This window comes from Talpa occidentalis, unplaced genomic scaffold (assembly GCF_014898055.3).
Source record: "Talpa occidentalis isolate TD23 unplaced genomic scaffold, MPIMG_talOcc4v2.1 talOcc4.15, whole genome shotgun sequence".
NCBI classification, from domain to species: domain Eukaryota; kingdom Metazoa; phylum Chordata; class Mammalia; order Eulipotyphla; family Talpidae; genus Talpa; species Talpa occidentalis.
The window spans coordinates 76,097,021-76,115,090 of NW_023601543.1; the positions used below are offsets into that span (position 1 = coordinate 76,097,021).

Sequence of the window (18,070 nt, forward strand, 5' to 3'; positions counted from 1 at the left end):
CCCCTGCTCCCCTCAGCTGTCTGTCTCAGTAGATCTGCCTGTTCTGCCCCCTACTCTGTCTCTGGTGAATCCTCTCACCCCCCCACACCTCTGGCATACACCCCAGTTCTTGTATGCATAAATAAATCTTTAAATATATGTATTATTTGAAAATGTTCACTTATTTATAGAATGATCTATGAAATCCAAGGGAACTTACCTGAAAAATTAATATATGAATTCATAAGGTGTGCTGATGCAAAATTAATATAATTAAAGACAAAAGCTTCTTTATGTAACATTTAAGAATAGAAAAGTCCATTGATAAGGATTGAAAACTCTACTAAATGGGGTTTGAAAAAAGTTCACAACCTGCAGGTGCAGAGGGCCAGCTATAGTCTTTCACACATAAAACAACTATAGAAAGAATCAATTTTGCTCTTAAATATGCTGGATCAGTAGTATCAATTCCCCCTTAATTAAACTTTACATTCAATCAAATCCCAATGCACTTTTGTTGTAAATCAATTGACTATATATGTAGGTCTGCTTTTGCACTCTATTCAGTTTCACTGATCAATCTGGCTTTGTGCTTACTGTTTTAATTACTATCATTTTATAATAATCAATCTCTCATATGCGGTAGTGAAAGTCTTCCAACCTTTTTTTCAAGATTGCCTTTGCTATTTGTGGGCCATTTCTATATAAATTTGAGAACTGGTCTATCAAAAAAAAAAAGCAGTTTGGTTAGCATTTTGATTGGGGTTGCACTGAATATATATCAGACCTAACATCTTTACAATATTGACACTTCCAATCCATGAATATTGTCTCTCCTCCATTAATTTAATTCTTTCATTTTTCAGTAGTACTTTCTCTAAGGGTTTTTGTTGTTGTTGTTGTTTTTAAGATTTATTTATTTATGCATACAAGAACTGGGGTACAGGCCAGAGGTGGGGGGGGGGGGTGGGTGAGAGGATTCACCAGAGAGAGTGGGGAGCAGAACAGGCAGATCTACTGAAACACACTGCTGAGGGGAGCAGTGGGCAAGGCAGGAGAAGTCTGCTGCACCAAGTGGGTTGCTCCCTGGCTGGCCAGGGATCAAACTCGTGCTGCAGTGGCTGGCAATAGCTTGATAGTGCTGTGTCTTTAACCCCTGCACCACCAGGGAGGCACTCACTTAAGAGTTTGGTATACTTTGGTGGATTTACTTCAAGGTTGAATGTTCTTTGAAATTATAAATTTTCCTCAACTATAATGCAAAAAATTAGAAATATTAGATAACAGCAAAAAAAAAAAAAAACCCACAAACTTATAAATCTGAAAATAAAGTCCTAAATAATACAATGGACAATAGGAAAATTACGAAAATCACAATATATTTAGAACTGAACAATGAAAGTGAATTCATGGAAAAATCACAGCATACAGTTATAATTCAGAGGAAAACATAATTTTAAAGGCAAATGTTAGAAGAGCAGCTATTAAATACTACTGAGCTAAACCTCTAACTTAATTTTTTTTAATGTCAGAATATATGGAAATAAGGTAGAAGGAAAGAAATTAATGACCTACACATGAAGTCAAATGAAAGGATCAATAAAAAACTATTTAAAAAGTCTTAACATAGGCAAGTCACTGGCAGTACAGAACAGAAAAAAGAAATTAATGAAGTAAGATATTTTAAAGTCATTAGAGAAATCTATATTTATACCAATATATAAATTTTTTAGAATATTGCTTATTTGTATAAATAACAAAAAACCACTCAGTAAAAGTCAAAAAGGCATGAAATAAATTATCAGAAAATCAAAATCAACTCACAAAGACAGCAGGCAGTTTCACAAATTAACTGTCTCAAAAAATGGATCAGCTCTATCACATAACACTTGTTTCAAAAGAAATATTCCCCAATTTATGAAATTAGCATAATCTTGTTATCAAAACAAGGCAAAGACTAAATGAAAAAGTAAAAGTTCATGACAATAACAAAGAGATGCAAATATCCAGGGAATCCAGAGACAGTGCAAAAAAGAAAATCAATGCATGTAATGCATCACACCAACAGACGCATACAGCATTAGTAAAACAACTCCTATTCATGCGGAAAGCCCTAAAATGGTAAGTAGAAGAGAATTGACATAATACCTACTCCCTCCCAAAAAACCCACTACAATATCATACTAATGATAAAATATTAGAAACACTCCCTGAAAGCACCTAGACAAGGATCCCCTTTATCAATGCTTCTATTCAACACTGCTCTAGAGTTTTAGTCCATGCAGTGAACAAAAACACCCATAGAAAACAGGAGGCAAAAAAAAAAAAAAAAAAAAAGAAATGAAAAGAAGTAAAACTTCATTGTTTACACACAGCTACTTAGAAAATACAGAAGGATCATAAACTATTATTCCCACTTTCACTTACTCTAAAGATAACATCAGTTGTAAATGCATCCTTATTTTACCTACAACTAAAAACATTGCCAATTAAACTAACGCCATACTTTATTACCCCGAATTTTCATTTTAGACTTATCAAGACAAAACTTTTAGATTTATTTAGACATATCAAATCAAAAAAAGAAGCAAAAGAAATTGGTAAAGTGCTCCTAAAACTCCACATTCAGGGTCCCACTATGGACGGCTTTCCTACTCAACATTATTCAGTCTTACCTAACAGCACTGTCCTCTGCCAACAAGGGCACTGGTGACACAGCATTTCTTAAAATGCTCATTATCAATGCAATTTTCTTCCAGTCAGACACCCACTTCACAATTTCTTCTGCCTTCAGTTGTACTGTTTGTCATGAATAACAACAAAACAATGCCCACACTCATTTAAGTAATGACAAAATGAAGTCTTGACCAAGTTTGTGCATGTGCAGGCAATGATAACTACATTGTGGCTGCGGCCAGGACAACACTGGTTATGGGACACCATCAATTGAAGATCTATTTTCTTCCCCAGAGATGTTAAAATGTAGGGAGGAAAGTGCACCTCAGAATCTAAGAACTACAGTAATATAAGAGCTCAAAAAGGCTACATAAGTAATACATGTAAGTAGTGTTCCCTATACATCAAGTAAAACTAAGTAGAAAAGCTACAAGAAACATCTATTCACAAGGACAACAAAAATGACAAGCTCTAACAAAAGTTGTGCAAGAGCTTTATGAAAAAGTAGTAGAGCATGCCTTCAAATCCCAGGCCCACTAACTTAAATTGCTTTAAAAACCCCAAAGAAAAAGAACATATATTAACATTTAGTTATAAAGCTATCATTACTAAATCAAAGTGCTATACATATAATTCAACAGACCAATGAAACGAGAAGAGAGAAACTAAAAACAGATGTGGACTTGTGAGAAAATTAAGCTCAGGAGTTGCATTATGAACCAGTGGGTGAAAGGCTTAACTACTCGGCAAGTCCATATAAAAAAAGATAAAGTTAGATCCCTACATCACCCAACGGAGGGGGGAAAATTCCAGAAGTACTGATCAAAATAAAAAAAGTACAATTATAACCTTGGGGTAATAGAAGAATTCCTTGCAGATATAGAATAAACCATAAATTTAAAAGAGAAAATCGACTACCCTCACATTAAGAAGTCCTACACAAAAAATATTCCATAAACAAAGCTAACAGATGAGCAGACTGGGAATCAGTATTTTCAGGATATATAATTGCAAATCATCAGTATTCCAAACACACACACACAAAAATCCATAAACTAATGAGAAGGTAACAATGCAATAGAAAAATGGGCCAAAGATAAGGTAAAAACCACCCATAGAAAACTCAAATAGCCAATAAATACATAGAGGAAAAAAGCTCAATCACACTAGTAATCTAAGAAATGCAAAATGAAAACAGCAGTAACATACCATCTACACCCAATAGACTAAAAAAAATTGCAAAGTCTAATCTTTTGACAGTGATCTAGAGAAACAGAGGCCCATACACAGCTGATGGGAATGTCAAATGAAAACAATTTGACAATCCAGTAATTCCCCATAAAGATGGCACACAAACACAGACTCTTCAGTAGAGCAATTCTACTTCCATAACCCTAAAAGAGAAGACCCCTCAATAAGCATGTCCACTGTAGCACTGTTTAAAACTGCTGGAAAAAAGCATATGTCCTAATAGTCACACCACAAGAACTGATAAACAAATCACATTATATTCAGTAGTTTAAAAACTTCTTGGTCTCAGGACCTCTGAAAAACGAAGGATGGCAAAGAGTTGTCAATGTGGGCTCTAGCTAAATTTATATTAGAAATTAAATTCAAGACTTGAAAATATCAATTCATAAATAATAAACCCACGGTTGTAAACATGAGTAACGCTTATTTTTAAGTAACTTTAAAAAAATAATTAGGAAAAGGAGTGCTATTGTTTTGCATTTTTATAAATCTCTTTAAGGACAGAGGACATCTGGATTCCCATAACTGCTTCTTTTTCAATCTATTGTGACACCATGAGACATGCAGTCTCCCTACAGCATTTGCCTAGTGCAGAGAGGAATGCAGTTGGAAAAATTCTTAGGGATCCCTGGGAATTCCTGGAGCACTCTGGGAACCACTGAACTAGATCCACATACAACATGGATAACTTTCCAAAACGTATCTGCTAAGTGAAAAAAAATTTTTCAGCACACACAGTATGTTGCCATTTACGTAAAGTTAAAATCCACAAAGCAATACTTGGTACTGTTTTCAGTACATACACATCAGGACAGTGGCTACTTCTGGCAAAGGAAAGCCAGGAATGGGATGAGGGGGTCACCCTTTAACTGGATCTGTGAGGTTTTCTTTCTTTAAACAAATAATCAGTTATGAAGCAAATATGTAATAAAGTAGTGTAATAAAGTAAATGTGAATGATATGTTCCAGTAAATATGAAAAACTTCTTAATTGTAAAATGTTCAGTATATTTTTTTCATGTAGCTTCCTTAAAATGCACCTCCCTTTGAGTAAAATAGTTACAGGATAAATGGATTTTGCAAAACATTGTTTGGGAAAAGAACAGGCTGGCCTTATTGAAATCAGCTGAGGCCTGGTTGGGGGGTTAACTCAGCTATGTGGGATGCCTTAATAGGTACATTCCTTGATCAAAGAACACTATGACTAGATGCTTGAAGAGCTGAAACTAGTCAACTACATAAAATCCTCTGTGCCCAATAACTGAGACGATAGTTTTTAGAGATAATGCCCCTGTGCCAGCTACTGCTCGGGGCCAAAGATAACTGAGAACCTGTCTCTACAGCCACAGTTTAGAAGACAAAAATATAAACAGAAATTGGTTACATGCAAAAGCAAAGCTGTCCACATTGCTGTATGACACAGACAAGAATGAAGCTGGAAGAAAAGATGGTGCCATAACAGAGAGAAAACCAGAAGCAGGACTGGGGTGGGTTGGTTTGTTGTTTTTAAACAGGGATTTTTCAATCAATAGTAGTGGACATCCGCTATGGGTCAGTAAGACACCCGGGTGGATGGTCACTAAGCGACTGAAAATGCTGGACAGAAACTAGAGAGAGAGGGCATGATAAGGGACCCCACCAAATCAGGGGGGAAGACTCAAGGAAAGATAGAGGGTTGACTTGGGGGGAAAAAGACATTCCCTAGAGAACAGAGACGGCACACCCGCTGACATGCTTCGAGACAGTTTCCCAATTTGGGGCGAAAGTGAATTTAGGAATCAGGGGGATGAGAAGAAACACAAGTCGTGTCTAAAGGAAAGAGAAAGCAGGTGATGTTTTTGTCAGACGAGCCAACCTGGGCATGCCGAGCGGGAGGGCAAGGCAGCACGGAGTGAGGGCAATGCTGCAAGCGCTGCCTGACAGCGCGCTCCCCGGGGCTGGGGCCGGGCGGGGCGCTCAGGCCGGCAGCTGTTCCTGCAGTTGGCCAAGACGGGAAACCGAGGTAGAGGCAGGGGAGAGCAGGAAGCGGAGAGGGAAACTGCACTTAGCAGACGGCCATCAATCCTTGGGTTTAAGTAAAAGATTAGGTCGTCGGCCGAGTGTGAGGTTTCAGGGAAGAGTTGAGGAGTTTCAGAGGGAGAAAAAGTGTCTGGCATCGCCAAGGTGCACAAACACAAGTAATACAAACAAGGTCAGCAGCGACGATGTCAGCCTGAAGGCAGCCAGGGTAAGCATTTCTGAAAAGCAACAGGGAAAGAAAAAAACTTTTTATGCGTTGTGAGCACATTTTTTAAAAAGGAAACTTGCATCTATCTGAAACACACACAGAAGTTCAAAACTAACGCCTCTGATGGCCAAGGTCAGGTAATCAGGGAGTCCGGTTACGCAAATCCGGTCTGTCTCCCCGATCGTGAGGTCCACCGTTTCGGGAAAAAGAGTTTTTTATATTTAACTGTTTCAAATAAACACCCTTTTCAAGGACACACGCCTCCTCTCGAGTCTAGAACTGGAGTCTAACTCAGCCTTAACCTTCCACAGCCACTCCCGCGGCACCGGGCCATCTGCCGCTGTGCGGTGTGGGCAGCAGACAATGAATCCTCTTTCTCAGGCTCTTCTGTGTCTGTCCCAGTCGTCAAGCTCGCCGGCGACTGGTTCTGGAGTCTGTTTACGCACAACACCCCCCCCACCCCCCAGCCACCACAGCCGCCTAACGTCGCAGCTCTCGGCCGCGCGCGCGCGTGCACGCGCGCCTTCTTCCGTTTCCTACACCTCGGGCCTCCAAGACCGGCGCGAGACTCCTCGCGCCCTCCTCCCGCCGGGCATCACCGCCCCCGTCTGAGGCGGTCTAGGAAAAGGGAAAGACCCAGGGATAGGAAACTCTAGGAAACATTCCCCGGGTGGTCAGGGCCAGCCAAGTTCGGGTCAAAACGGGAGCACCCGACGGCCTTCGTCACCCCTCAAACCTAAAGGTGCTCCTGTCAGCAGGGTGCGAGCCGGGCCACCTCGCGGCCGCTGCCTTTCCAGTCCTCGCTCTTCCCACCTACTTCCTAACACCGACTTGTGAAAACACCGCTCGGGGTCATCCGGTCTCCTCAAGTCTCCCGCATCCTCGCCCTGTAATTTGGAGCCGCGGTCCAGCGCAGTTGGAAACTCCTCCCTGCGCGCTCTCCCCGAGAATCCTAAGCAGCCTGAGCAAAAGGGTGTGTGGAGTGAGGCGTCGGGCGGAAAACAGGGCGAGGCTGACGAGGGCAGAGCGCTCTGCCCAAAGCGGCAAGATCGGCTCCACTTCTCCGAGTCTCGGAGCTAATCGGGCAGGCGGTGGCAACACCAGCCAACTTGAGGCGCCCGGAGTCCTCAACTTCAAAATGTTTCCCGCGCCGGGGACATGTCAAAGGAGCCGGAGCCCCCTCAGGGCTGTCACCACCCAGGACCTGGAGTCTCCGGGCCTGCCCCCGCCCCCCCACCCCTCCTCATTCCCGACGCCATCTACCTCTTCCAGCCCGAACCCCCCACTCCCCCAATGCACTCCGTCCAACCGTGACCACGGGCGGCTTTCAGAACACGCTTCACCCTTGAAATGCCCTTTCCTCGATGTGGGAGACCCACTCACCCATCCTTCAGTCACCCCGACTTGTCCCGACTTCAGGAACCCCTTCCCGACGGTCAAGTGGAAGCGCTGCCTCCCTCAGAGCCCCGTCACCGCGCGACCCTTCCTGCAGCGCCGCCGCGGGCCGCCCCGTCTCACCTACGTCTGGCCCCCCGAGCCCCGGCGACGCGACCCCCAGCGCGAGTTCGGGACCGCTGGAGTGGTCGCGGCCGCTGCGCCGAATCCCACCTCAGAACTTACGCGACCCCAGACTCCCGGCGCCGCGACGGACACCGGCGCGACGGGGCACAGCAAACGCGGCGCCACGCAGGGCAGCGCTTCCGTGTGGGAGAAACTTTCTGCCCCTTTCTCACGCCTCAAAACACAGGGCAGCGCCGCCAACGGAGCGCTAGTGGCTCCAATGCACCTTTCCAGAAAGTTGTTTCCAAATAAATGAGCATAAAAGCCTCCGCCAACATTTTATTTCTCCGTTTTCGTGCCGGGAAATTTACACCGTCCCCCCTATGGGATAAAAGAGGAGCGAGAACGTCTTTGAATCAATTTTTATTTTCATTTCTTCAGACACTCGAGGCAATTACGGGGGGAAACCGCCGCATCGCGGGCACCCGAAAAGCCACGAAGGGCTCTGCTCGGGTCAAGATGCGATGAGTGGGGGTCCCCACAGAGACCGGGGCTGCCCTCCTCCGCCCGGCCGCCCTCCGGGGCGCCGAAGGGCGAGCGGGCTCCGGGCGGCGGCGGCCGCCTGCCGCAGCTCAGCTGAAATGCAGCGGAAGCTGCCTCCAGTCACGGGGCTGGCTGCAGGAGGCCGGGCAGGAAGGTGGCGCTGCCGCCAAGCGCCTGAAGCCCAAGCGCCCATCATGGCGGCGAGGGCAATGGCCGCTGTGGGGAGCGAGCACGCCCCCTCCGCGCGCACACGCCGCCGTGCGGGGCCTCCGGGACCCGTCACCGGAGCCGCCGCCGCCCGCTCTCCGACCCCCCTCACGGGCTGTAGCGGAATTTTCTCCTCAGACGCCGCCTTCAAGATGGCGGCTCCCCCTCCCGGCAACCCCCTCAGTCGTCCCCTGCAGCAGGCGCCGAGCCGCCGCCATTTTGTCCCCCGGCCCTCCCCCCTCGCCGATATTTACATAGCGAAAATCGGCCCGGCCGGCCTGCGGCCTTCACCTCACGCCTGCAGCCTTCGCCTCCCTGCCAGGCCTGGCCCCGCGCGGGGCCCCGGGCCGGCCGCGGCGCCGACCCCAGACCCCTCAGCCGCCTCCCGGGGCACCGGGCGACCCTCCCCCACCCCCGCCAGTTCACGGAGCGCGCCTCCGCCGCCGCTCGGGGCAGCCGGGCTCCTCCCTGGGCCTAACTGCGGCCTCCTCGGGGCCTGCTCGGCGCGGCGCGCCACACGGCCCGGCCTAGCGCGGAAGGGCGCCTCGCGGGCCGCCGACCAGGCCGAGACCAGGCCGCTGCGCGCGCGCTAGGCCCCACGGCCGCGGCGGCGCCCGGAACTCACCGGACGGGCAGGCGGGCGGTCGGCGACGGTGGCGGGTGCTGCAGGCCGGCCTTTCTCTGGAGCACTGGGCCGGGCTCCGGCTGGTGGGGCGGGCGGAGGGAGGGAGGAGGGGCCGAGCTCGGAGCTGACAAAAAGCGGCCCAGCTCCCCGGCACGGGCCCGCCGTCAGCACGTCACGTCACCGCCCGGGAGAGAGACCCAGGAAAATGCGGAAGGGTAGATGGGCCCCCTCCTCCGCCCGGTGGGTCCCCCTGGCGCCCCGGTCGGCGCCACTCACGCCCCGCGACCGGGGAGCCCTGTGGCCTCGCTGCGGCGGGGTCTCCGGCGGCCCGAGTCTCCGTGACAGCGCCCCCCTTCTTTCCACCTCCTCCGCGCTCCCGCCCGCCGCCGCCGCCGCTACACACGCGCCACTGCCGCCGCCTCGGCCGTAAAGCCCGCGCGGGGCCGCGGTCGGCCGACCTCGCGGAGAGGCAGGCGGCCCGGCCTGGCCGCCCCCCCATCTCCCGTGGGCCGCGGCCGCCCCCGGGGCCCTCCCCCGGAGACCTACCGCCTCTCCGCGCCCGTCCTGGCCGAGGCGCCGGCTCGAGTTGTTTGCAGGCCCTCAGACCCCCGCCCGCAGTAAATGTGTTTTCTTCATCCCCGTGGCTGGAGAAGATAAATTTAGCAACCCCCGCCGTCCCCTGCCTTCGCTTCAAAAAAAAAATGTTTGAAATAAAATGAAAATAGGCTTGCCAGTCTAAATGGGTGTGTGGGCTTGAGAAAGGGGAGTACGGTTACCCTAGAGCAACTACCAAACAATTTAATTTTTTTTTTAAGTAAGCATTTAGCGATTCTAACGGATTCTATTAGTTTGTAGGGGCAAAGTGAGGAAAAGTGTTACCTTTTGACACTGGTTTCACACTTTGCAATGATCAGCGATTTTTAATGTGTATTTTCTATATAATTTCAGTTTGGGTACTGTGAAATGTAAGTTGTGTAATCCGCTTCATAAATAGTGAATTTTTCACATTCCTTAATAAATGTAGAAAGGTAGCAGAATTGGGTATGGCTGGTTTTTACAAACGACTTAAACAAGGCTTCTAAAGTTTAAAAGACTTCGGAGAGAAGGAAAATACGTATTTATCAACTCAAAATGTGTATTTTGCGTTCTCATTAGTTTCCATTTTTAAGCTCTTTGCACACTGAACTTGGGACCCAAGCTGTGTTTAAAAGTTACTAGTTAAATAGAGGGATGTTTATCCAGAATTGGATATTTTATTTCTTTGGTTCAGGACTAAATGTTTTGAACAGTAAAGAACACAAAAGTTACACAGCAAGTAACATAGTGGCTTGAAAAGTAGAGGCCATGTATTTTAGTTTTCCTGCCATAACTTTTTAAACCTTCCACAATACAAGTTGTCCTTTCCCTCAGACATCTAACAATTATAGAATTTTTTTCGAAAAAAAAACCACGGCACAGTAAGAAGAAATGTCTAAGAATGCTGGATAGTAATTTTCCTCTCAAGACTTTAGCTTTGATTTTTTTTTTCAAGTCATTAAATTTTCTTCCAAAAATGATAAATGACAATGTCTTCATCATTTATAGAAAATTCCATTGGGCTGTGATATAGACTTCACAGAAAGGTAAATAAAATATGTTTTTCAAGTTAGCTTGCATGCTCATATTAATATAGTGGGATTTTTTTTTTAAGATTTATTTATGCATAGAAGAACTGGGGTGTAGGGAGGGTGGTGAGAGAGGATTCCCCAAAGACAGAGTGGGGAGCAGAACAGGCAGATAGATTGAAATACACTGCTAAGGGGAGCAGCAGGTGAGACAGGAGAGATCTGCTAAGCCTATCATATGTGGGTCAGCTCCCTGGCCAGGGAGGTAGGAGATCAAATTCTGGCAGTAGAGGTGATAGCGCTGAGCCTTAGCCCCTAGGCCACCAGGGAGGCCTCTAATATAATTTTGAAAAAATTGATAACCAACATATAAGTACATCCCGAGGGCCTCCATTTAGTGGTATGTTATGTCAAGAGTGGGGTTTCATCATCCGTGCAACTGTAAGCAGCATGAAGGCAAAAACCTAATGCCAACATTATTGTTGGTTCTTCCACCGTTACCATCGAATACTTCTAATCAACCAATATAAAGCATTTAAGAAAAGAGTGCCAAGGAACATAATTGAAAAAGATGTTTCCTCAATTTAAAAGCTCAAATAAAAACAAAGAAGACCAAAATAGTTTAGGTACTGACACTTTTAAAGAGCCTTCACAACTACTTTTCATAAACAAAAACTATTAACTTTGACGGGAAACAAGGAAAATATGGCCTAGTTCTATTAATTATATTAGATAAACGTTTATGGAAGTCCCATAGAGATTATTTTATAGATGGTTGTACAGATGTGATCAACCATGCCTTTTTTGAGTTTTCACAAAACGGAAAGTAGTTTGTACTCCAAATCCATTTATGGAAGGCTGTAAAGAACAATGTATGATTAAAAAAATTATTAGAAGTGCACTCAATATTATAAAACACTCAGGGGAAAGTGAAGGTGCAAAGAAGTATGAACTGCAGAGATTAGGAATTATTCAGTGTTATAATAAAATACAAAATATGGTTTATGGAAATATTCACAATTGGATCTTGAGGACACCTAAGATCACTGAATGCATTTGGCAATCAAGCACTAAATGATCAAGCATCAGACAGTGGCACTTAAAGAACTACCTGTACTGATAGTTCTGTTCATTGTTTTAGTAGCACCTACATATAGAACCCTGGGCACAGGGAGTAAAAGATGTGGTGCTTGCTTACCCTTGAGGAACTGCAAGTAAGGAAGCTGTATATGGTAGAATGAAAACATCCTTGAATGTTTTCATTTTCTCACTTAAATAAATATACAGTAAAGGGAGAATTTTATTTAGGGAGATTGCCAGCAGAACATTTCAAACAGAATAGTTGGTTTCAAAGCAGTGAAAAGGATTTTTGCTATGTGCTAAAATTTATTTGTTCCTTCATTGTACATCAGGTAGTTAAAAAGCATCTACTTGAGGTTTTGACAGTGTTTTAATAACTTAACTAAAAATCCTTGACATGTTTATAGGTCTTTAAGCCAGAAATAATACAAGGCTTTTCAATCATTTTTCCAAAGAAAGGTTAGTTAGAAAAGAAGCTGTTAAAAAGAAGAAGAAGAGGAGGAGGAAGAAGAAAAAATGTTGTTGACTTTACAATCACTGGCTGATGAAAGTTCAAATAGGAAACAATAAATTATTAGCTTATGTGAAATGTAGACCTTCTTTAATAACGTTGTGGTAATTCATTACTTTATATCCCAAAGATTAGAAAATATTTACTTTCCCCTTGAAAGGTCCTAGTTTTATTGAATTAATCATGTCCTATAAAAATTGACCATTTATCTGACACTTGACACTTAAATTATCTTATACGTATCTTAATATGAGCAAGTTTCATCATGTTGGAATTCAGCAGGCTATAATTAATGCCAGGTAAGATTTTTTAATCTTAGTCTTTAAATTACACACCCTCCCCTAGGGATATAATTTTAAAATAAACAATGACTGACAATTAGGTGATTTTCAAACAGTATTTTTCACAGGAGTCTTTAGTTGAATAAGACATTGTTTAATTCCTGAAAGTCACCAATAGCCACATTCTACCTCATGGATCATAAATCACAGGATAAGGCAAACAAAGTAGCTCCATTAAGGAGGTGGAAATCAGTATGAAAGGCCTAGAAACAATGACCAGTACTAATGAGCATCTCTTCTACTCAATTTGTGCCTCTAAATACAATTTTCCACCAAAGGAAGTAGTTTCTGGAAGAAATGGTTGATTCCTTGGCTGCAGCAGGAGAGCATAAGATGAGCCAGATACTCTCCTCTCACCCACTGCATCTCTGGCCTGCACCCCGACTCTTCTATACATGAATAAATCTTTAAAAAAAAAAACTCAACAACACAACAACCCAATTTTTTAAATGGGCAGAGGAGTTGAATAGACATTTTGTCAAAGAAGAAATATACATAGATGGTTAAAGGCACATGCAAAGATGTTCATTATCTCTTATTGTTAGGGAAATACAAATCAAACCACAATGAGCTATCACCTCACACGTTAGAATGGCCTTTATCAAAAAGACATGAGATGAGTATTGGTGATGATATGGAGCAAAGGGAACTCTTGTCCACTGTTGGTGGGAATGTAAATTGGTGCAGCAAATGAAAAAACAGAGCAAACAAACAAAACAAAACAAACTCTGAGATACACAGAATTTTCTTTTAATAGAAGCATTTCAGTTAATACATGAAGAAGTCTTGATGGAATTAGAATATCACCATTTTGCAACCCCTAATGAATTATAGATCTAGGCAATCATCATCAATGGTGGCTAATCAGAGTTACAGCAGACATGTGTCTTATGATGGAAGTACAGAATGGCACTAATCAAAAAAATCAAACCTGAATTTGATCAACACTCCAGCTTTGCCAATTTATTTATTTATTTATTTATTTATTTATTTATTTATTGTTTATTTATTTATGCATACTAGAGCTGGGGTGTGGGCCAGAGGTGTGGGGAGGTGAGAGGATTCACCAGAAACAGAGGGGGAGCAGAACAGGCAGATCAACTGAAATACACTGCTAAGGGGAGCAGTGGGCAAAACAGGAGAGGTCTGCTGTGCCAAGTGGGTCAGTTCCCTGGCCGGGGATCGAACTCATGCCACGGGGCATAGAGATAGCTTGATAGTGCTGAGACTTTAACCCCTGTGCCACCAAGAAGGCTCAGTTCTGCCAATTTAAAGGAAATGCAGAGTACAAAGAAACATATCAATGAAACCAGGGGTGGGATCAACAAAATCCAGATGGTAGGAGACTCCAGGGGTCTTGCTATCTTCAACAAATAAATTGGAAGGAAAAAAATTGGAAGTTACTTCCAATTTTCTACCAATGGATTAGAACAGACTTAAAAGACATATCAATCCAGGGCCTCCTTGGTGGCGCAAGGGGTTAAGCACAGCACTGTGAAGCTCTCTGCAGCCTCTGCAGCAAGTGTTCAATCCCCGGCTGGCCAGGGAGATACTCACATGGTGCAGCAGACCTCTCCTGCCTCGCCTGCTGCTCCCCTCAGCAGTGTATTTCAGTAAGTCTGCCTGTTCTGCTCCCCACTCTGTCTCTGGTGAATCCTCTCAACCCCTGCACCTCTGGCCTGTATCCCAGTTCTTGTATGCATAAATAAATAAATCTTAAAAGACGTATCAATCCATCTAGTGTATGAACTTTATTGCAATCTTGATTCAAACAAGTGTAAAAAAAATAATGACAAAATTGGAGAAATGCAAACACTAACTGGTTGTTTGTCAACACTGGTGAGATATGTACTGATAAAATAAACTAAATTATTGTTGCTTTGATTTAGATGTAATGTTAGTGTGACTATATCTTTTAAATAATCCTTGTCTTTTAGCACTACATCATCAAAATATTTACAGATAAAACTATATGCTATCAGGAGAGCCTTCAAAGTAATATGTAAAGGTGAGGGCACAAGAGGGTGAAGTCGGTTGGGGACATAAATGAAACAAGATTGGCCATAAGCAGACAAATTGAAGTTAGATAATGGGCCCATGAACATGTGAGGCATTGTTCTCTTTGTGTATATATTTGAAATTTCCCATAGCAAGTTTAAAAAACAAAAATAAGTATACAAAAAAAATTTACCTTCAATTTTTTAATATTTATTTATTTTAATATTTTATTTTATACAATTCTTACATCATTTTTCATTTTTGCACAATGTATGCATTTTCATTTTGGTTATAGTCCCCATATAATTGCACCTCCCCCTTATTTTTACCTTCCTCTCCCAGCTCCCCCACCTTCAATTTTTTTTTAATATTTATTTATGCATACAAGAACTGCGGTACAGGCCAGAGGTGTGGGGGCAGTGAGAGGATTTACCAGAGACAGAATGGGGAGCAGAACAGGCAGATTGACTGAAATACACTGCTGAGGGGAGCAGCAGGGAGACAGGAGAGATCTGCTGTGCCATGTGGGTAGCTCCCTGGCTGGGGATCGAACTTGTGCTGCAGTGGCTGCAGATAGCTTCATAGGTTGTGTCTTAACCCCTTGGTCACTGGGGAGGCCCACCTTCAATTTTCAAACAATCTTTGGAATGAGGCGAGCATTATAAATATTAGTTGACTCCTTTCTCCCTTTTCTGTGGACTGTATGATATCACTTATTTTCAAAACCATTAACATGATTTAGCTATGAAATAAATAAACCTAGACACCCTATAATTAAGAAAATAGCAATCGCTTTCAAGTTTGCAAGGGAACACTTTGTTAAAGGTTCAACATCCTGGGCCTGAATTCCTAGAAATTCCGATGGTGAGTAGGTATGGGATAGGCCCTAGGAATCTGCAGTTTAACCAGGAATCCAGGTGATACATACAAGTGGACCACACATTCATGGTATTTTAAGAAATATTAGTACCTCCTTGTTAATTCTCCTTTGCCCACATTTAGAAGAGCTTCTCTTGGAGCATGAAGAAGTAAAACTGCAGGATATGGCACATTTTCAATTTTGCTCTCCAGAATGACTATACTAATATACACATCCTCTCCAGCAGAAGAGAATATCCAATTCCCCGTTCCTAGGTCAATTCTTTTTTCTTTTAAAGATATATTTATTTATACATACAAGAGCTGGGGTACAGGCCTTAGATGCAGGGGGTGAGAGGATTCACCAGAGACAGAGTGGGGAGCAGAACGCAGATCAACTGAAATATACTGCTGAGAGGAGCAGTGGGCAAGACAGGAGAGTCTGCTGCACCATGTGGGTTGCTCCCTGGCCAGCCGGGGATCGAACTCATGCCGCAGAGGCTGCGTATTGTTCCATAGTGTGATGCTTAATCCCTTGTGCCACCAGGGAGGTGCCTCCTAGGTCAATTCTTAATGTGCTTGTACTTTTTAATTTTCACCAAGAACGTAAGTACCTTATGTAATAACCATTCAGTAGCAACATTTGCTAAAACAGCTCTTGAAAAATCTACCACATTTTGAATAGACTCCTATTTGATGACTTAATGACTTTTAACCCCAAATATGGTTAAATTACTATGCTAAAAGAAGTGATAATTCAAAATTACAGTTTAAATCAAATGCATTCTCACCAATGACAGGACATGAGAATTCATCGTCGGAGAATCTCATATGGAACAAATTTGAATTGTGTTCTGTGTTTACATAAACTACAAATGTGTTTTGCTTGTTTTTGCATACAGACATCAAGCAAACAGAAACAAATATCCCAAATTGAGAACAAAACAGGAAGAAGCAGCTGGCAGACATGTGGAACGTTGTGTAATTTTGAAAAGGTGAGGCAAGCCAAAAACACAGCAGGAATCTCTGAGTGAGTAAAATTAAGTAAAATTCAGTAAGGTGTGGATTGTGCACACAAGACACGTAGGTGCCCTCGACTGGTGGCCCCACTTTATGGTATTAGCATTATACTGAGGGAACAGTCACATGAAAATGAAGTAACGGTAGAGAGAGTAAGAGCATGACGTGATCTGGCTGGTGAGGCGTTTGGAAAGCCTTTCTCTGTACAAAATGACTTCACAAGTAGACCCCCGAAAATGGGCTATGAACAAGAGGGTTAAACTGAGTCTTTGCTCTGGAGCAGTTTCTCAAACCTTGATATGCACACAAGACCCCCAGGGATGTTGTGAAAATGGGCCTTCTGATTCGTGGGTCCAGGATGGGGCCTGAGATTCTGCATTTCCAACAAGGCTGACGCCACAGGGGTTTCTGGGAGCCCGCAGAGCTGTCACTCTCCTGCTGACCTTGCCGAAGTCTGTCCCTGAGAAGTCAGTCTGTCACCTGCCAGCACTGCTGCTACAAAGACCAGGGCCGGGAAGTGGAGACACACGTCCTTCTGCTGAACCATATGAAGGAGCCGAGCTTGGGGCAGCCAGTGGCCTAGAGTTCCCCCCACCCCGCCCCCGGCTTATCTGGCCCAGCAGGGCTGAGAGAAGAACAAGAGGTCAACTGTTAGTGGAGCTGATACTCTCAGCCGTGGCCTCACCCCACGAGCTCAACACGCAGAGGCGAGGAGAGGGAATGATGAGGGCAGACAGACGTGGAGAACGACGGACACCATCACACGGACCCTTGCCGTGCACGCCTAGAGACGAGTAGTGAAAGGGATTTTAGAAAAAGATTTTCTGAAATTTTAGGAAGCTCTGTATCAACACACAGAAAGAACTTACCACCTTTCAGGAAAATTAACTTTCTTCACATAGACACATTGGCCACCATTTTTGACGACAAGGGGGGAATCTCCTTCAGGCATGAAGACAGGAGACAGCAAATCCTCATGTAGTGAGGACTGGCTGTGCTCCGCAAGCTGCCTGGTGCTTTCCACGAATTCTCTCAGCCAACCCTCACCGCGGCCCCGTCAAGTGGCGGCGCTGGCCTTCCCGTCGACTGGGTACAGGAGCTCCAGCCACCCTGCCAGGATCCCTTTGCTCGGCCGCTGCCTGCGCACCCCTTCCTGCCACGCGGGCTCTCCAGGCCCGGGAGCTTCTCCCGCTGCGGACAGGCTTCCTCCAGGCCTGGGCGGGCAGCTCCCAGCTCACATTATCCTAACCCAGTAATCCCAGAAGCCAGGGAGTCTCTCTCCTGGTTTCACCGCTGACAGACTTCGACTGTCTTTACAGTCTGGGCCCAACACCTGGACTGAGCACGGCAGCCAAGAGAATGGAGTAAGAGCATTCATTGGCCGGTGACTGGGGAGACCATGATTAGAAGTTTCCTCCAGAATGGAAAGGCTGGCGTAGAAAATAGAAACAAACAAAGGCGAGGAAGGCTGGTTTGGCCGACAAATGCACAGAGTCCATGACGGGGAGGTCTACGAGTTGCCCCTCTTCACGCATGCCAGCAAGGAGCAGAGGTCAAGTCGCTTGCCCAAGGTCCCACATGCTGTGTGAGCTGGGGAGCCAGTGTGACCAAGACAGTCTGCCCAGAGCTCTTAAGCGCTAGCCCGGAAGAC

The 18,070-nt window shown here is 44.7% G+C and overlaps 1 protein-coding gene across 1 annotated transcript in view; it reads right to left on the reverse strand.

Annotated features, from left to right (window-relative positions):
- The window catches only part of ZFX (zinc finger protein X-linked), a 48,517-nt gene extending 39,406 nt beyond the window's left edge, over positions 1-9,111 (reverse strand). The window contains 1 exon segment of the mRNA XM_037512600.2: positions 9,008-9,111. The gene's annotated coding sequence lies outside the window, so the exon portion shown is untranslated.
- Between the last annotated feature and the right edge of the window lie 8,959 nt (positions 9,112-18,070).